General features: G+C 38.6%; 1 long non-coding RNA gene across 2 annotated transcripts; it reads right to left on the bottom strand.

The window, feature by feature from the left end:
* Positions 1–435: 435 nt before the first annotated feature.
* Positions 436–16,127, bottom strand: LOC131529191 (uncharacterized). 2 transcript variants are annotated; one of them, XR_009268022.1, is made up of 5 exons: positions 15,970–16,127; positions 15,819–15,888; positions 14,960–14,994; positions 14,679–14,735; positions 436–542 (listed from the first exon to the last, which is right to left on the bottom strand). It is a non-coding gene; the product is annotated as an uncharacterized LOC131529191 (long non-coding RNA). The 2 variants fall into 2 exon arrangements; XR_009268021.1 differs by lacking the exon at positions 436–542 and adding an exon at positions 12,650–13,894.
* Between the last annotated feature and the right edge of the window lie 383 nt (positions 16,128–16,510).

The following is a 16,510-nucleotide window of genomic DNA, read 5'->3' as shown; positions in this document are numbered from 1 at the left end:
CACGACCAAATACTCCTGATCAGACTCCAGTAATACTGGGTTCCAAAGACTGTTTGCTCTTTGTGATGGAGAGAAGGGAAGCAATCTGGCTCCTGTTTTCAATATCAAGAGCTTTCTGCCAGATAGCCTGCCTATGTCTACGGCCGTTAAGCTGAATCAGGTGAATGAGGATGACATTGTGGGTCGACTGAAATGGAAAGGACCTGGCTCTGTAACCATCCCACTAGAAAACATTTGCCGTGTCAGCTGTCAAGCAGAGTTTTCTCAACCAGTGTCTAAAGGTATAGTTCTGGTAGAGGGTGAGGATGAAACGCCATTACCTCAAGGATTGATGGTTCAACCTATGGTAGCTTTAGCTTCTGCTGTAAATGGAGAGAATTTCTCAGTGCTTCTACAAAACGAGACCAAGCGAGAAGTTAGCTTACCTGAGGGTACATTGCTAGGGAACATGCAGGTCGCAGACATGGCGGTTCCACCTGCGAAAGAGAGCATGCTTGAAGAAATCAATCCGAGCCTCATTGATTTTGGGGATTCTCCCGTTCCTGTGGAATGGAAAAAGAGGCTTAGACAGAAATTGATGCAAAAATGCAATGTTTTCTCCTTACATGAGTGGGAAGTGGGATTGGCCAAGGGGGTGGAACATTGTATCCGACTGGTGGACACTCAACCTTTCCGTGAAAGATCAAGGAGGTAGCTCCTGCAGATATAGATGACATGTGTAGACACCTGAAGAATTTGCTAGAAGCAGGAATAATCAAGGAGTCAAGGAGCCCGTTTGCTTCTCCCATCGTTATTGTTAGGAAGAAGAATGGCAAAATCCGTGTGTGTATAGATTACAGAACCCTCAACAGTAAGACGATACCCAGTCAATATCCCGATCTGACAAGCTCTTTTTAATGATCTGCATTGGTTAAACATTTTAAAACCCTCTGATTTAAAATAATAATGACGAATTATAATAGAGATATGAAGTATGGATAATTTTTCACGGTACACCTGACTGGGCTAGGGTATGGCAAGAGGCTAGCATCACATTTTCAATCGTGATGGTATTCAGCACTCTTGGTTGTGTGATGTTGCTTAACTGCAGTGGCGCCTGCGCTCAGACTGTCCTGAGATTTGCCCCGCAAACATTTCAGCAGTAAATTATAGGCCCGTGTCCCGTATTTCTGTCGACTGAACCAGCCATACCATTAATAATGAATGTATCAGTCTTTTGCATGCCAAAGTCAATTTCTGCTTATAAACATTGCGTCAAATATAAAGAGAAAATCGTGCTACACGCACTTTCATGAGATCGGTTTAGATTACAACAATTAATTTGTAGCCTATTTTACAAATGGGAATACAACGAATTCATGACAATGTTTTACATTCAAGCTACCTGTAAAATTTATAGTGAAAAGTTCTTTAAAATCATCTGGAATGCAATAAAGTAATTTTAAAAGCTGTTTTGCTGCATGGATTAAAAATAGGCTAATAAATAATTCACACATCAGACAAAATTGCGTTCCAGAAAATCCTTTAAATCTTAAGGATTCAGAGCAGAGCAACATAAAAATCAGAAATAAATATAATCGGGCATGTTTTAGGCTTTTCCTTATTTTTATATTTTAGATGGTGATGAAAAATGACTTCATTGGACGTGCCTTTAGAGAGAAATGCATCTTTACGGATTACATAATGAAAGAGTTTTTGTTTTCGATTTGAATTATTTCGTTTTAAAGTAGTAATTTAAAGCTTTCTATAGATATATTTATCATATTTGTGACTCAATTCGTTCAGTTTCGGTTCATCATTGTGAAGCGCTCCTATTCAAGATGAGACGGCAAGCGCATCTGTTTTCCTATTTATTTTAATAAAAGCACAACGTTTTGCTGATATTGGGAATGCACACAAATAAAAGTAGACCCTTTACAGTTCCGAATGATGTATTACTCTTACCTTTTAGAAGCAAAAATTACGGCATATTTTAAGTTGTTTCCACTATCAAGAAAAAATGCAAGTGACCGCTCTGGCGCCTCCATGTCCTGCAAAGTGCACTTCAGCTTCTACTCTTCATACAAACGATTAGATATGCACCTAGCGCACATTTATATAGTTCAAACATTTAAACTAACATTGTGATGCTTGAACTGTTTCTATATATTTCATTTTAGGCAAGTCGTGGTGCTTAGAGAAGGCTAAATTGATCAAACATAGGCTTTGATCTGTCTGCCGGTGGCCGCTTGGTCGTTACTTAAAAAACAAAAAAACCTTACATTTAACAAACAAAAAGTGCTCCAAACGTTTTTGTATTAGCTTTATAAAAAACGAAACGAAATATAATCACTTTACCATTACAGGTATGACCTCATTTGTTTCCATTTCTCCTCGAGAGAGGCAGCGCAGCCTTGTTAGCGTAAAATTCTCTTTCAGTTGGCCTTTTAAAAAATCCACTTGTCCCGGATAAGCGGACAAGCGTTGATGTCGAGCCCTGCGATGTGTGTTTAGACTGCTTCAGTAGGCTAGGTCCAATCTTTACGACTCCTCTGTCTGTTGTATTGCATCAGTGGAGTGGTACGTCAATTCTTCCTCGTTTTTGTCCATTTAATTCATAATTAATGATATTATGCATTGCAATGAGGTTGATCTCATTTGTGCCCCCCTGAAAAAATGAAATGCCCGTCCGTGTATTTGTGTCTGGCGTCGGGTCTGTACGCCACCATAGTTAAACCATTGACTGAGTTTACGAAGGGGTACCCTCCGGTTAGAAAAGGGAAGAAACAAGTATCAGTCTCTGATCGAACGTACTATGATGAGTCAGAACTATTTGGTTCTAGATGGACTGATTCTTGCACTGAAGCCTTCTGTAAGATCATTGACTGTTTGACTCATTCACCAGTATTAGCGTTCGCTGACCCCACAAGGCCCTACGTGTTACACGTAGATGCTAGCCAGAAAGGACTGGGGGCTGTGTTAAACCAGGTGTATCCTGAGGGGCTACGTCCCGGTGCATTCACTAGTCGAGGGCTCAGTGCGGCTGAACAGAAGTACCACATCCACCAGCTGGAATTTCTCTCCCTTAAGTGGGCGGTGGTGGAGAAATTTCACGACTATTTGTATGGTGTGAAATTTACTGTTGTGACTGATAATAATCCGTTAACATATGTGTTGACCACTGGGAAGCTCAATGCTACTGGGTATAGATGGCTCGCTGCATGGGCAACTTATGATTTTTAAATAAAGTATCGGCCTGGTCATGCAAACATTGAAGCGGATTTATTGTCAAGGTGTGGGAATGACTTACCTACTGAAACATGGAAGCACCTGTCAGATGTTGAAGTGAAAGGGATATGTAATTGTATTCATTTAGGAGACTCAATCAAGGTAGAGCGACTGGTTGACAAGTTGGGGGTTCCTGCGGAAGGTATTCCAAAGCTGTATGCTTTTGCAACTAGTCTTGGAATGGGGCAGCTGGAACAATTCACTAGAGATGATTTGAGGAGGGCCCAAGACACGGACAATGTCATAGGGGTGGTAAAGAACTTTGTGAGGGCAAATCAGTGGCCAGTTAATTTGAGTAAATATCCCAAGGAGGTAATGTTAATGAAGCGTGAGAGTGAGAAGCTGAAAATCAAAGATGGATTATTGCACAGAGTTGTAAAAGATGTAGCAGGAAATGAGACATTCCAGTTGGTGCTACCTGACAAGTTCCGGATACAAGTGATTAAAGCCCTACATGATGATATGGGCCATTTAGGAACTGAACGCATTGTGAGTCTAATCAGAGACAGGTTCTACTGGCCACGGATGGCACAGATGGTAGAAAACTATGTGAGAAATTGTGGCTACTGCGTTTCATGGAAAAGTAATCGTACACGTGCAGCTTCATTGCACCAGATGACTTCTGGGGGTCCTATGGAACTGGTGTGTATTGATTTTCTGTCACTAGAGACTGACACAGCAGGGTTCAGTAATATACTTGTTGTCACAGATCACTTTAGTAGATATGCGCAAGCATATCCTACGAAAGATCAAAAAGGAATTGTAATTAAAATAAGTTAAATCTATATTCCTATCTAATAAGTGCACTAGGTCTCATGGGACATGAAGACCATTTAAAGGCGGGGAGAGTGCAGCCCGTGCTACAGTATTTGTTATGGGTTTCATATTCCATAGTTAAATAAAGTTGCCTTTAAAATTGTACAAAGTTAGGTTAAAATGTACTGTATAAAAATGTGCTCAGAGATAACCTAAACTGTTAGGTCTGTCATTTTATTGTTCTTTGTAATGTAATTGGGTACAATCAGGTATCAGTATATGGAAGGGGGCGGGACGAACAATGAGGACGAGACGGGAGAACGCATGTGAAAGAACAAAGACTGAAAGTAGGGGGTGTCAGCTAGATATCCTCCTGTATGTGTGGATTATTTTGCAAAAATAAGTGCATTATAGTCCATTTCAAGGACATTAAAGTGGGCTTTGAGTAGCCTACCTAGTCGATTACCACTGACGTCTGCCGAGCGTGCTTCGCTGGGATGGATTCTGATTAGGAAACCGACTGACTGTGATTGCGTAGGATCCTGATTGAAGCAATTATAATTTAAACACAGGTACCTGTTTTCAATCTTATTTTATTTTGTTTATGGCTCAAGAGAGTGAAGTGGCCATTTGTTTTTGGCCTCTACGAACCCGAGCAGCGACGCAGGCCTGCAACCGGAACTGAGGGGTGTTTTCTGTAGTATTTACCGGCTTGAAGTGTTGTTATATTAATCTGTGACAGTTCTTTATTTCTTTGATATTGCTGACTGTTTGATTTTACATGTAAAGCTCATTTTGACACAAAGGGATTACCGTAATTTCCGGACTATTGAGCGCACCTGAATATAAGCCGCACCCACTGAATTTTAAAAAAATTATTATTTTGAACATAAATAAGCTGCACATGTCTATAAGCCGCAGGTGCCTACAGGTACATTGAAACAAATTAACTTTACACAAGCTTTAACAAAACACGGCTTCTAACAAAAATAAATAGGCTTTAACGAAACACGGCTTGTAACAAAAAATTAAAAATTAGCAGTAAACAGTAGCCTACCAAGAAAGTCACTGGTCACTATCTTCCTCCTCCTGTGCACTGAAACCACTGAAGTCATCTCCTTCGGTGTCGGAGTTGAATAGCCTCAGAATTGCTTCATCCGATATTGGATCGTTTTCATTGTCGCTCTCGTCACTTTCATCCGGAGGCAAATCCCCCGCTGAGCCCCCTTCAACACGCAGCAGTCCAGCCTTTCGAAACCCGTTGATGATAGTGGATTTTTGGACAATGCTCCACGCTGTCAGGACCCACTGGCAGACTTGACCATAAGTTGCTTTTCGCATGCGGCCCGTTTTAGTGAAGGATTTCTCCCCACTTGTCATCCAAGCCTCCCACTGAACACGGAGCGCCACCTTAAATGCACGATTTACACTGATGTCGAGTGGCTGCAAATACTTTGTTGTGCCTCCAGGAATTACAGCTGGAATTGAGTTTGTCCTCTTGATGGCTTCTTTCACCGAATCGGTTATGTGGGCCCTCATGCTGTCCAAAACGAGCAATGCCTTGTTCCTGTGAAAGAATCCTCCCGGTCGCTTGCCGTAACACTCCGTATGCCATTCATGCATTAGGCCTTCCGTCATCCATCCATCCTTTCTTGTTGACTTTCACAACAATTCCTCTCGGGAATTTTTCTTTTGGCATCGTCGTGCGTTTAAAAATCACCATCGGTGGAAGCTTTTCTCCCGATGCCGTGCAGCTCAGAACACAGGTGAAGTGCGTTTTTTTTCATGCCCGGTTGTTTTCAGCGTGACGGATGATTCGCCTTTCCTGTTGACAGTCCGAGTGAGAGGCAGGTCAAAAGTCAGAGGAACCTCATCCATATTTATGATGTCGTGCGGGCCAATGGAATGCTCCGCTATCTTTGCATCAGTGAATCTGCGGAAGTTTGAAACTTTTTCCTCGTAGTCGGGAGGGAGCTGCTGACACAGACTCGTCCGTACCCTGATGGACAGGCCTTTACGTCTCATAAATCTGAAACACCACGATGGTCCACCTCTAAAATCCTCAAACTTCATCGCAGTGGCGATAGTTTTGGCTTTCAGTCGGATCTGCACAGTTGAAACACCTCGGCCGTCTGCTCTCTGTGTGTTGACCCAGTCTTCGAGCTCATTTTCTAGTTCGGGCCATCTGCTTTTCTTCCCTCTGAAAGCTTTAGTTGTCTTTTTGCACCGAGTCAATTCCTCACGCTGCTGTTTCCAACGTCTTATCATCGACTCATTAAGACCAAGCTCCCGTGCAGCAGCTCTATTTCCTTTTCCAACAGCCAGATCAATCGCCTTCAACTTGAAAGCTGCATCATATGCATTTCTCCGTGTCTTTGCCATGAAGAGGGTGACAAAATGACTACCGTAATCAGAATGATGGGAAGTTTGAGCGCTCGATTTAATCTAAACAGTAAACAAAAAAGTTGTTTGACCTTAACCCGTTCGGCAATTTCATTTGTCTAATGAAAGCTTCATGCCGCCAAAAAACTGAGCACGTCGCAGAATGTATTTTTTTGAAAAAAGAAATTTGAATGCGGCAAAAATTCATATATTAGCCGCGTCATTGTTTAAGCCGCAAGGTTCAAAGCGCGAGAAAAAAGTTGCGGCTTATAGTCCGGAAATTACGGTACTCAGTTGTGGTTTGATAACGACTTTATTGAAATGATACGACTGTAACACAAAATAATTTTTCATTTCTTATTGGTAACTGATTCATTTCAATTAAGTAAATTCAAATTTGAGTTAACTTTTGGCTTTGTGGTGAGTCGTATTTAGTGGTATTTTGAGATAAAAGGCCTGAAGGAGGTAGTAGCACAAATTTAAACAAATTGAACCCATCATATAGAACAGTGGTTCTCAACCCGCCATGCGGCCCGCCACAAATGCAAATGCAGCCCAAAATGCTGACATTAAAAAAAAAATTAAAATTAAAGTATAGTTTTACAATTCATATCTTATTTTTTAAGTGTTTTAAACAAATAAAAGTTAGAACAAGATTTGTATTTTTTTTGTAATGTAAAATAATTTTGTTGATCATGTACTGTTTTCAGATATGGGCAGTACTGACGCAACTATGAACATGCAATTACACAGTTAACGCACACAATTACAAGCGCGCTCTGTCAGATTTAAAACAGTCATCAATTAATGATCAAAATGGACAAATTTGTTATTAGAGGAGAAAAAAGATGAGGAAAATACTAATGAAGGAACACATGCAAACAAGAAGAGTCACAGCGTCAGCAGTGAAGGTAGGAGAGTGCTTGAAGAATGGAAGAATCAGTTTGCTGTCAACTTTCTGCTTGCTCTGTAGTAAAATACTGGGTGTATGCAAAACTTGCAATGTCAAAAGACATTTCGATACCACCCATGCAACTTTTGACCAGAAATATCCACCTGGATCTCAGGAAAGAGCTCTCAAGATAGCTAGTCTTGAAATAAATACCATTGCTGAACAGAATACAATGCGAGCTTGCTTAAAAGTGTCTCAGGCCGTGACATTAGCAACGTTCAAAATTTCCTGGCTCCTTGCCAAACACGGCAAACCATTCAGTGATGGGGAGCTAGTTAAGAACTGTTTTCTGCAATCACAATGTCTGTTTGATGATCTGAGCAACAAGAGCAAGATAATTCGCTGGATAAAAAGTTGACAGCTCAGCAATGACACAGTTACTCGTCGAATTTCTGAAATGTCTGAGAATTTGACAGAACAACTAAAAACTAAGCTAGCCACTGCTTCAGCACTCAGTTTGGCAGCGGATGAATCGACATCGGAGACGTTGCTTAGCTTTGCATTTGGGTGAGATGTGTGAATTCAGAGACTTTTGAGGTTACAGAAGATTTGTTGGCATTGAAATCGCTTCATGAACGAACAAGGGGCGAGGACATTCATAGAGCACTTGGTGAAGCATGCAAAAACATGAATATACCGGCATCCTCAGTTCTCCATCACTACTGACGGTGCGCCCTCAATGACGGGAAAACACAAGGGTCTCGTTGCTGAAATGTGAAAAATCTCCCCTGACTTGTTGGCATTTCACTGTATTGTGCACCAGCAAGCACTATGCAGCAAGTTAGTTGATGGATACTTCGTGGAGGTTATGGGCACCGTGGTCAAGGTGGTCAACTTCATTCGAGCGCGGCCTCTAATGCACCGCCGTTTTATTGTGTTGTTGGATGAACTGGACAGTGCCTACGGAGACCTCATTCTTCACAGTGAAGTGAGATGGCTAAGTCAGGGAAAAGTCTTGCATCGCTTTCTGGCTGTACTTCCCGAGATAATTCACTTTCTTAATGACATCGGTGAGGGAGAATTTCCAGTCTTGAGAGACAATGCGTGGAAAACAAACGTTGCTTTTCTTGCAGACGTCACAGCTCACCTAAACAAGCTGAACCTGCAACTTCAAGGTGACGGAAAACATGTTGATGACCTGTTGGGCTGTGTTGAGAGTTTCAAAATGAAGCTAGGACTGTACACTGCACAACTGAAAGATGGTGATTTAACTCACTTTCCACTTCTGAAAGACGCGTGTGATGATGTACTGGACATACAACAGAGAGAACGATTTGTTAAAACTGTCAATCAAATGCAGGAAAAATTCATCTCTCGTTTTTCGGATTTTGAGAAAATAAAATCTGCAGGGCATTTCATCAGAGAGCTATTCACTTTCCCTGTGGAAAAAATCAAGGACTTGGCTGCAACTTTCGGTTTGCCCCTCTGCGCACTTGAAGATGAACTGATGGATGTTCAGGCAAGAGGACACAGCCATACCGCGCAGCAGTCACCCTCAATTTCAGAAATGTAGCGAAACATCTCTGGACAAAACCTCAGATTATCAAGTTCAAAAGTTCTTTCCATCTTTGGATCTACATACATTTGCGAACGCACATTTTCTGCAATGACGTGCATCAAGTCACGTTTCCCTGTGCGTCTTACAGACTCCAACTTACAGTCACAATTTCATTGAATTTCACCAAATTGGTCTGCTCCTGACAACATCAGGTGTCCCATTAATGGTAAGTAGAATTATACTCTAATAATAATAATAAATCTAATTGTAATCATTTAGATACCTTGAGATCTGGTTAGTTTGCATTGGTGACGTCATATGTAAATGATATGCGGCCCATGAGACTTGAACTTGGACATAGTGCGGCCCACTGAAAAAAAAAGGTTGAGAACCACTGATGTAGAAGAACCGGGGCGTCCCCCAAAAAATTCCCAGTGACCGGAAGGGGGTGTTACATACAGAAATTGAATAATCAAATGTAAGTATAATCATTGCATAGTCTTTAGTGTATTAATTACAAAAAATAAAGCTACAAAAGTTATTCAGTCAAGAGGAGTAATTCCCTCTTTTATGAAAATGAAAGTGACGTGACATACGGCTGAGTATGGTGACCCATATTCGGAATTTGTGCTATGCAATTAACCCATCCAAAGTGAACACACACGGAGCAGTGGGCAGCCATTTATGTTTCGGAGCAGTTGGGGGGTTCAGTTCCTTGCGGTGCTGTACATTCACTCCCACCCACCTAAAATCTCTGTCGGCCCGAGACTCGAACTCGCAACCTTAGGATTACGAGTCCGACTCTCAAACCAGTAGGCCACGACTTCCACGTTTTATTTTGCTGTTTGAGGTGTAGCTATTATATAAAGATCTAAATCACGAATCCTATTAGATTTTTCCACAACTGTTTACGTTCACTTAAGACATAACCGTCTTTTTACGCGAATACTCACCAAGACAGATATTCAGATACATTTCTTTATTAAAATAGCCTATAACAAGTGTAATTTATTATGATAAAACAGTACACTGAAAAAACAATTAAGGTAAGTGGTCACAAACAATTTATTTTAGCTACATTTAATTAAAAAAAAAATTTAATTTGTTTATTTTAAATGTAGCTAAAATAAATTGATTGCAACCACTTACCTTAAAAAAAAAAAAAAATCAATGAATTCAGTGAATAATTTTTTTCAGTGATAGCCTGCATTAATATGTATGATGATAGGCCTATTTAATTAGGCTACATTTCGTCCACATCAGCATCGCGATGCATCATAAAAATGATCGTACTCCACAGCTCTAGTGTGTGGTGGCTAATACTGCGATCTCAAATATGTTAAGATGAAAAAGGAGTTTATTATTTGACTAATTATAGCCTACTGTATCTAGCTACTGCTAGAATGACCTGCCTTTGCCATGATCTGCATCTTCTCTTAGCCTTGCATTAAAATATGCCGTGAGCTTTGGATTTTTTTTTCCAACAAATTTGACTGCATGACTTTTCACTTTATTTTTGGTAATTTTTCCCTTTACTCTTATTTGGGAGCGTTTTACTGACACATCTCGCGCAGGACATGCAACGCCCGCACGTGCATTCAAGCCAAAGTAATAAAGTGTAATTTTAAGGTAACGGTATAATATTAATTATTATAATACTACGAAAAGTCTAGAGTTTTGCAACCTTAGGGAGATAGAGCGAGATAGAAGACTAGTTAGGTATGCAGGAGCTAAACCATTAAGGGCCTTATAGGTAAGTAATAATATTTTGTAACTGATACGGAACTTAATAGGTAGCCAGTGCAGAGTCTGTAAAATTGGGGTAATATGATCATATTTTCTTATAAGGACTCTAGCCGCTGCGTATTGGACTACCTGTAACTTGTTTATTGAAGATGCAGGACAATCACCTAGCAGTGCGTTACAATAGCCCAATCTAGAGGTCATGAGTGCATGAACTAGCTTTTCTGCATCAGAAACGCGTAACGTTTCGAAGCTTGGCAATGTTTCTAAGATGGATGAATGCCGTTTTTGTAACATGGAAAATGATTTTCAAAGGACAAGTTGCTGTCTAATGTAACAGTACATCTGTCTAGTTGCAAATTGTGATCCAAGAGATTCTGTGTACTGTTTTTTTGGTCCAATAAGTAATATCTCTGTCTTATCTGAATTTAATAGGAGAAAATTATTGGTCATCCAATCTTTTACACTTTTAACACACTCTGTTAGCTTAGATAATTTAGAAGTTTCATCTGGTCTTGTTGAGATATATAGTTGAGTATCATCAGCATAACAATGAAAACTAATCCTGTATTTTCTAATAATATTACCAAGGGGCAACATTTATATTGAAAATAGCAGAGGACCTAGGACAGATCCTTGTGGCACTCCATACTTTACTGGTGATAATTGAGATGACTCCCCGTTTAAATAAAGTAGTAGCGATCGGACAGGTAGGATCTAAACCATCTTAAAGTCTGCCCTTGAATACCCATATAGTTTTGTAAACGATCTATGAGTATGCCATGATCTATAGTGTCAAACGTAGCCCTAAGATCAAGTAAAACTAGCAATGAGATGCAGCCTTGGTCTGATGCAAGAAGGAGCACAATTGAGCAGACACAAATTTTCTAAAATTTTCGACATAAATGGAAGATTTGGAATGGGTCTGTAATTTGCCAGGTCACTGGGATCTAGTTGTGGTTTCTTAATAAGAGGCTTAATAACCACCAGCTTGAATGGTTTTGGGACGTGACTCTTTCAGTAGTTTAGTGGGTACAGGATCTAATAAACATGTTGTTGGTTTAGATTCACTGATAAGTTTATTTAGCTCTTCCTGTCCTAGTTGTAAAGCACTGCAGTTTTTCTTTGGGCGCGATGAATGAAGCTGAAGTACTAGACGCAGTAGGATCTACATTTGTTATTGTACTTCTGATGTTATCTTTCAAATTAATGTTATTTTATTTATCAAATTTGAATTGAGGTAATGGAAAACGGGACTTTTTGGAGCTGCTCCAAGGTCTAGTTTTAAGGCTTGCATAGCTGTAGACCTTATTGACGGTGGACAGGGGTCATTATAGGCCCCTGTGTGTTGTGACATTTTTCATATAATTATCATTACAATTTTGTGTGACTTGTGCCACAGTAGACCTTCTGTTGGGTTGGACCAGGCAGGATAGTGTTCTTTGTCCTCATGCAGTGATGAGCCAAGGGCGCCCAACACCCTGTTGTAAGGTTTGTCCCTTTTTGTACCACTGCTGGTAAATTCTCACTACTGCTCTCACCAGAAGTAACCTACAAACCTTGCCATTTCAGAGATGCTCTGACCCAGTCACCTTGCCATAACAATTTGACCCTTCTCAAAGCTACTCAGATCTTTATTCCTGCCCATTTCTCCTGCATCAAACATGCTGATTACAAGAACTGATTGTTTGCTTACCATCTAATCTACCCAAACCTTAATATGTGGCCTTGTTAGGAGATGAACAATGACATTCGCTTGAGCTATGACTGTTTTGACTCCTCGGGGTATATATACCCTTACAGAAAAAACACATGAATTTCACATGTGCAAAAGCACATGTGGCCACATATACATGTGATTCTGCACATGTGAAATTTCACTTGTGAAAACATGTGAAAATCACATGTGAAGCATGTGCTTTGCACATGGAAAACATGTGCTTTGTACATGGGAAATGTGTGTTTTTCTGCACATGTGAAATGTCACGTGTGAAAACATGTGAAAATCACATGTAAAGTGTGTGCTTTGCACATGGGAAATGTGTGTTTTTGGAACACTTTCATGTGAATTTCCATGTGAATCCCATGTGAAACCCATGAGATCACATGTGAAACACATGTGTATTCCCATGTGGAACACACGCATATTGCCATGTGAAACCCATGGTACTTTCCTATGTGAAACCCATGGGATCACATGTGAATCCCATGTGAAACCCATGAGATCACATGTAAAATACATGTAAATTCCCATGTGAAACCCATGGTATATTCCCATGTGAAACACACATATATTCCCATGTGAAACCCATGGTACTTATGTGAAACCCATGGGATCACATGTAATCCCATGTGAAACCCATGAGATCACATGTAAAATACATGTAAATTCCCATGTGAAACACATGTGATCACATGTGAAACACATATATTTTCCCATGTGAAACCCATGAGATAACATGTGAAATACATGTAAATTCCCATGTGAAACTTGTGAATCCCATGTGAAGCGTATATTATAAACCTGCTTGTGTTGCAATGTCATTGTGAAATGACTTTAAAAACTCTAATCAATATTTAACTCATGCACAATATACACTCAAAAAATATTTTATTCTGTTTAAGACCTCAATTGTATAGTAAAATTCCATTACGTTTTATTAAGCAATCCTTATACACTATTCATATTATGAAGAATTTAAAAAGAATAACTACAGTCTAAAGCATTTATATAAATCTTAAAGGGATAGTTTGTCCAAAAATGAAAATTCTGTCATTAATTACTCACCCTCATGTTGTTCCAAATAGATCTTAGTAAGAAGTAAATTGAGATATTTTTAAACATTTCAGTTGCATTGCTATCTATGCAGGGTCAGAAAGCTCTCGGATTTCATCAAAAATATCTTATTTTGTGTTCCAAAGATGAATGAAGATCTTATGGGTTTTGAACGACATGAGGGTGAGTAATTAATTACAGAATTTTCATTTTGAGTGAACTATCTCTATAATAACTGGGAATGTGCCATTTCAGATTTGTTCATAAATAAATAAATAAAAAGTTACTCAATCACAGTTCCCATGGCATGAAGTTCATAGAACCTGAAAGTACACAGAGAGGCACTATTAAGTACAATTAACACAATATTTATTCATCTCTTTTGTAACTGTGTTGTATTTAGAGCTATAACAACTTGAGTCACATTTCCATAATGACATGAGATTTTCACAGGTTGGTAATGAAATTTGTATCGTCTGTAAAGAGGGCCACAGCAACATCTCCACTCATCAGACTTGTCCTAAATGAATGAATGAAAGAGAGATACAAATCCATGGTGTCCAAAAATAGTAGTGTTCAATTTAATTATTTTTTTAACCATAATTTATTTTATTATTTTTTTTTTTAATTTAAAAAGGTTTTTGACAAATAATCTCACAAAGACTGATGCCAAGCTAAAGGTCACCCAAAATTGAAAATTCAGTCATTATTTACTCTTATGCCATATGGCCTTTCTTTTTGATACCACAAAAGGGGAAATTAAGAAATGGTGAAAAATCAAACAAATTTTTATTTGAAAAATTCTGTTGGCCTGTTGTGGAGGACTGCGTTTGTGAGAATATATTTGCTCAACATTTCACTTCAGCTCACCAAGGAAAGATGAACATTGTAAAAATTTCAAGGTTTAAAACACTGCAAAACATGACTCTCAGAAAACTCAAAAGTATTACTCATCTATTGTCTTTTATGAGGTGAAGATCTCCAGACCAAAATAATGCAAGAACTTGATTTGTTGTTTTGATGGGCAGAAAACAACAGATATATTCACCTCAGAACATAAAGTATGTGCAAAATCTTCTAGGAGCCATGAGTCGCATGTGACTGAATTTTAAGTTTTTAGGTGAGCTGTCCCTTTCAAATAAATGGCAAATTAGTTTGAACAAAACAACACAGATATAGTAACACAGATGTAGAAAAACCAATCAAATGTTGATGAACTGACTAAACAGCAGTATGAGTAAAAACACTTTGGTATTTTGATGAAATACATAGAGTTGTCCTGTCAGTTAATCAAGGAGACTCACCGTGCAGGTTCTGAAAAAGCCAAACACACAGGAAGGACACATCCTAGTGTGTAATGCCTATAAAACAAAAAAAAAAACTGAAGAGTATACTGTTGACAGTGAAGTTACCTCAACAAACATGATTTTAAATATTCCAATCAGAAATATTCCAATCACAAATAACGTGTTCACATCTTTAATGCAACCAGAATAGAAAAATAGCAAAAGACAAAATATCAAATAGCAAAAACCAAGTGTACTACTTTCAGTGACAGAATGTGTAATTTTGAAAAAGTCTTTACCATTTGGTGATGTGGCTGTGTTGAAATGCTTATCCCTAAAAGTAAATAGAAAGACATCAAGAACAAAGTACTGACTGTATTTCCACAGTGGGTCATTTCATCTTTTAAACGATCTTGTCAATATTGCTTCAAAACAATTAGTTGCTAATTATTTATGTAGCCATGTCTCTACGACTTGAGCGAGCAAGAGCCTAAAAGAAAAACTGTAAGTTAAATGAATGAATAACCTGGTAAATTAATGTAGCATTATTGCATTGACTAGGCTAGATTTGACAATATGTATATATGTGACATTTAAAGTGTTAAAATAGTTACAGAGGCCTGATGAATTTATGCAGGTGATCTACTTGCTGAGTTTACTCACATAGTTATAATTGCATAATACTTAAACATTGTCTTAAATACAACGTTTTGAAAACAGCTACATCAAATCGTTGAAACAGGAAATTATACATTAAATAGTGTAAAACGGCCAGCATGTGGCGAGCGAGTAATCAAACAGCTGATTCATTCATTCATTCAACGGTAACGGACAGTGGTGGCTGATGGAGTGGCAGCTACCTCTTGCAGTGCAAAGGTTTTACTCTCTGTCCCAAACTGATTTCTCCCACGGTCAAAGTGGGTCAAAGTGGGACATTCGCGTGAAAAGTCGCCGACCAACGGTGACTGTGACCGCGCGCTTAACCAGCTTATTTCCAGTCGAAATGACCGCACATACAATTGGCAAACAGGACGCTAAGTTCAAACGTTTGATGCAGAAAACTATGAAATGTTTTAAAATATAACCCATTTCAGCTATAAAAACTGAAATTCAACATTAAATGTGTAAACACTACTAATTAAAGACATTTTTGCTTACCTTTTCCTCAGCATACAGTGGTAGATGACCGTTATAGTTCGAATGATGAGCACGCGCAGAACTCCCACTTCTTCAGTCAAAATTTCAAAATGGAATAAGCGTTATTAAAGACTATTTGGCATTATGAATATGATGTCGACCAAATATTTACCATTTTTAAATACACCGTCTCGAATGGATGTTTTATTTCCGATCATTTCTTCCCCGGCATCATTGTGGCTGTCAGCAGCAGCCGTTGGATGAGAGGAAATAACGTCATCACCATGCTCGCAAATTCAAAATCCTTTCTGTAATGAGCTTTTTTTATTTTATGTATTTATTTATTTATATGTATAAATATTTATATTTTTTTTTAGGGGTTGTGAAAAATGTTAAAGGTACATCTATTGTAAAATATTATGTATCTATGTTTTGCGTCTTGTGATTTTTTATTATTATTATTATTAATAATATTAAGAAGAAGAATTTATTAATGATATTATTGTAATGTTAATAATATTAATTTTATTAAAATTGTTTTGTAATGTTGTTCCTCAATAAAAAAAAATTAGGTGAAGCATATATAATACATATTATAATATATATATAAATATATCGTGTGTGTGTGTGTGTATGTATTAGTTATTATGCTACCTGATGATCAACAATTACAGGTACAAGCTAATAACAAGGTGTATCAAATGAGCACATAT

Source organism: Onychostoma macrolepis, chromosome 21 (genome assembly GCF_012432095.1).
Source record: "Onychostoma macrolepis isolate SWU-2019 chromosome 21, ASM1243209v1, whole genome shotgun sequence".
NCBI lineage: Eukaryota > Metazoa > Chordata > Actinopteri > Cypriniformes > Cyprinidae > Onychostoma > Onychostoma macrolepis.
This window is presented reverse-complemented; position numbering and strand designations above follow the sequence as displayed.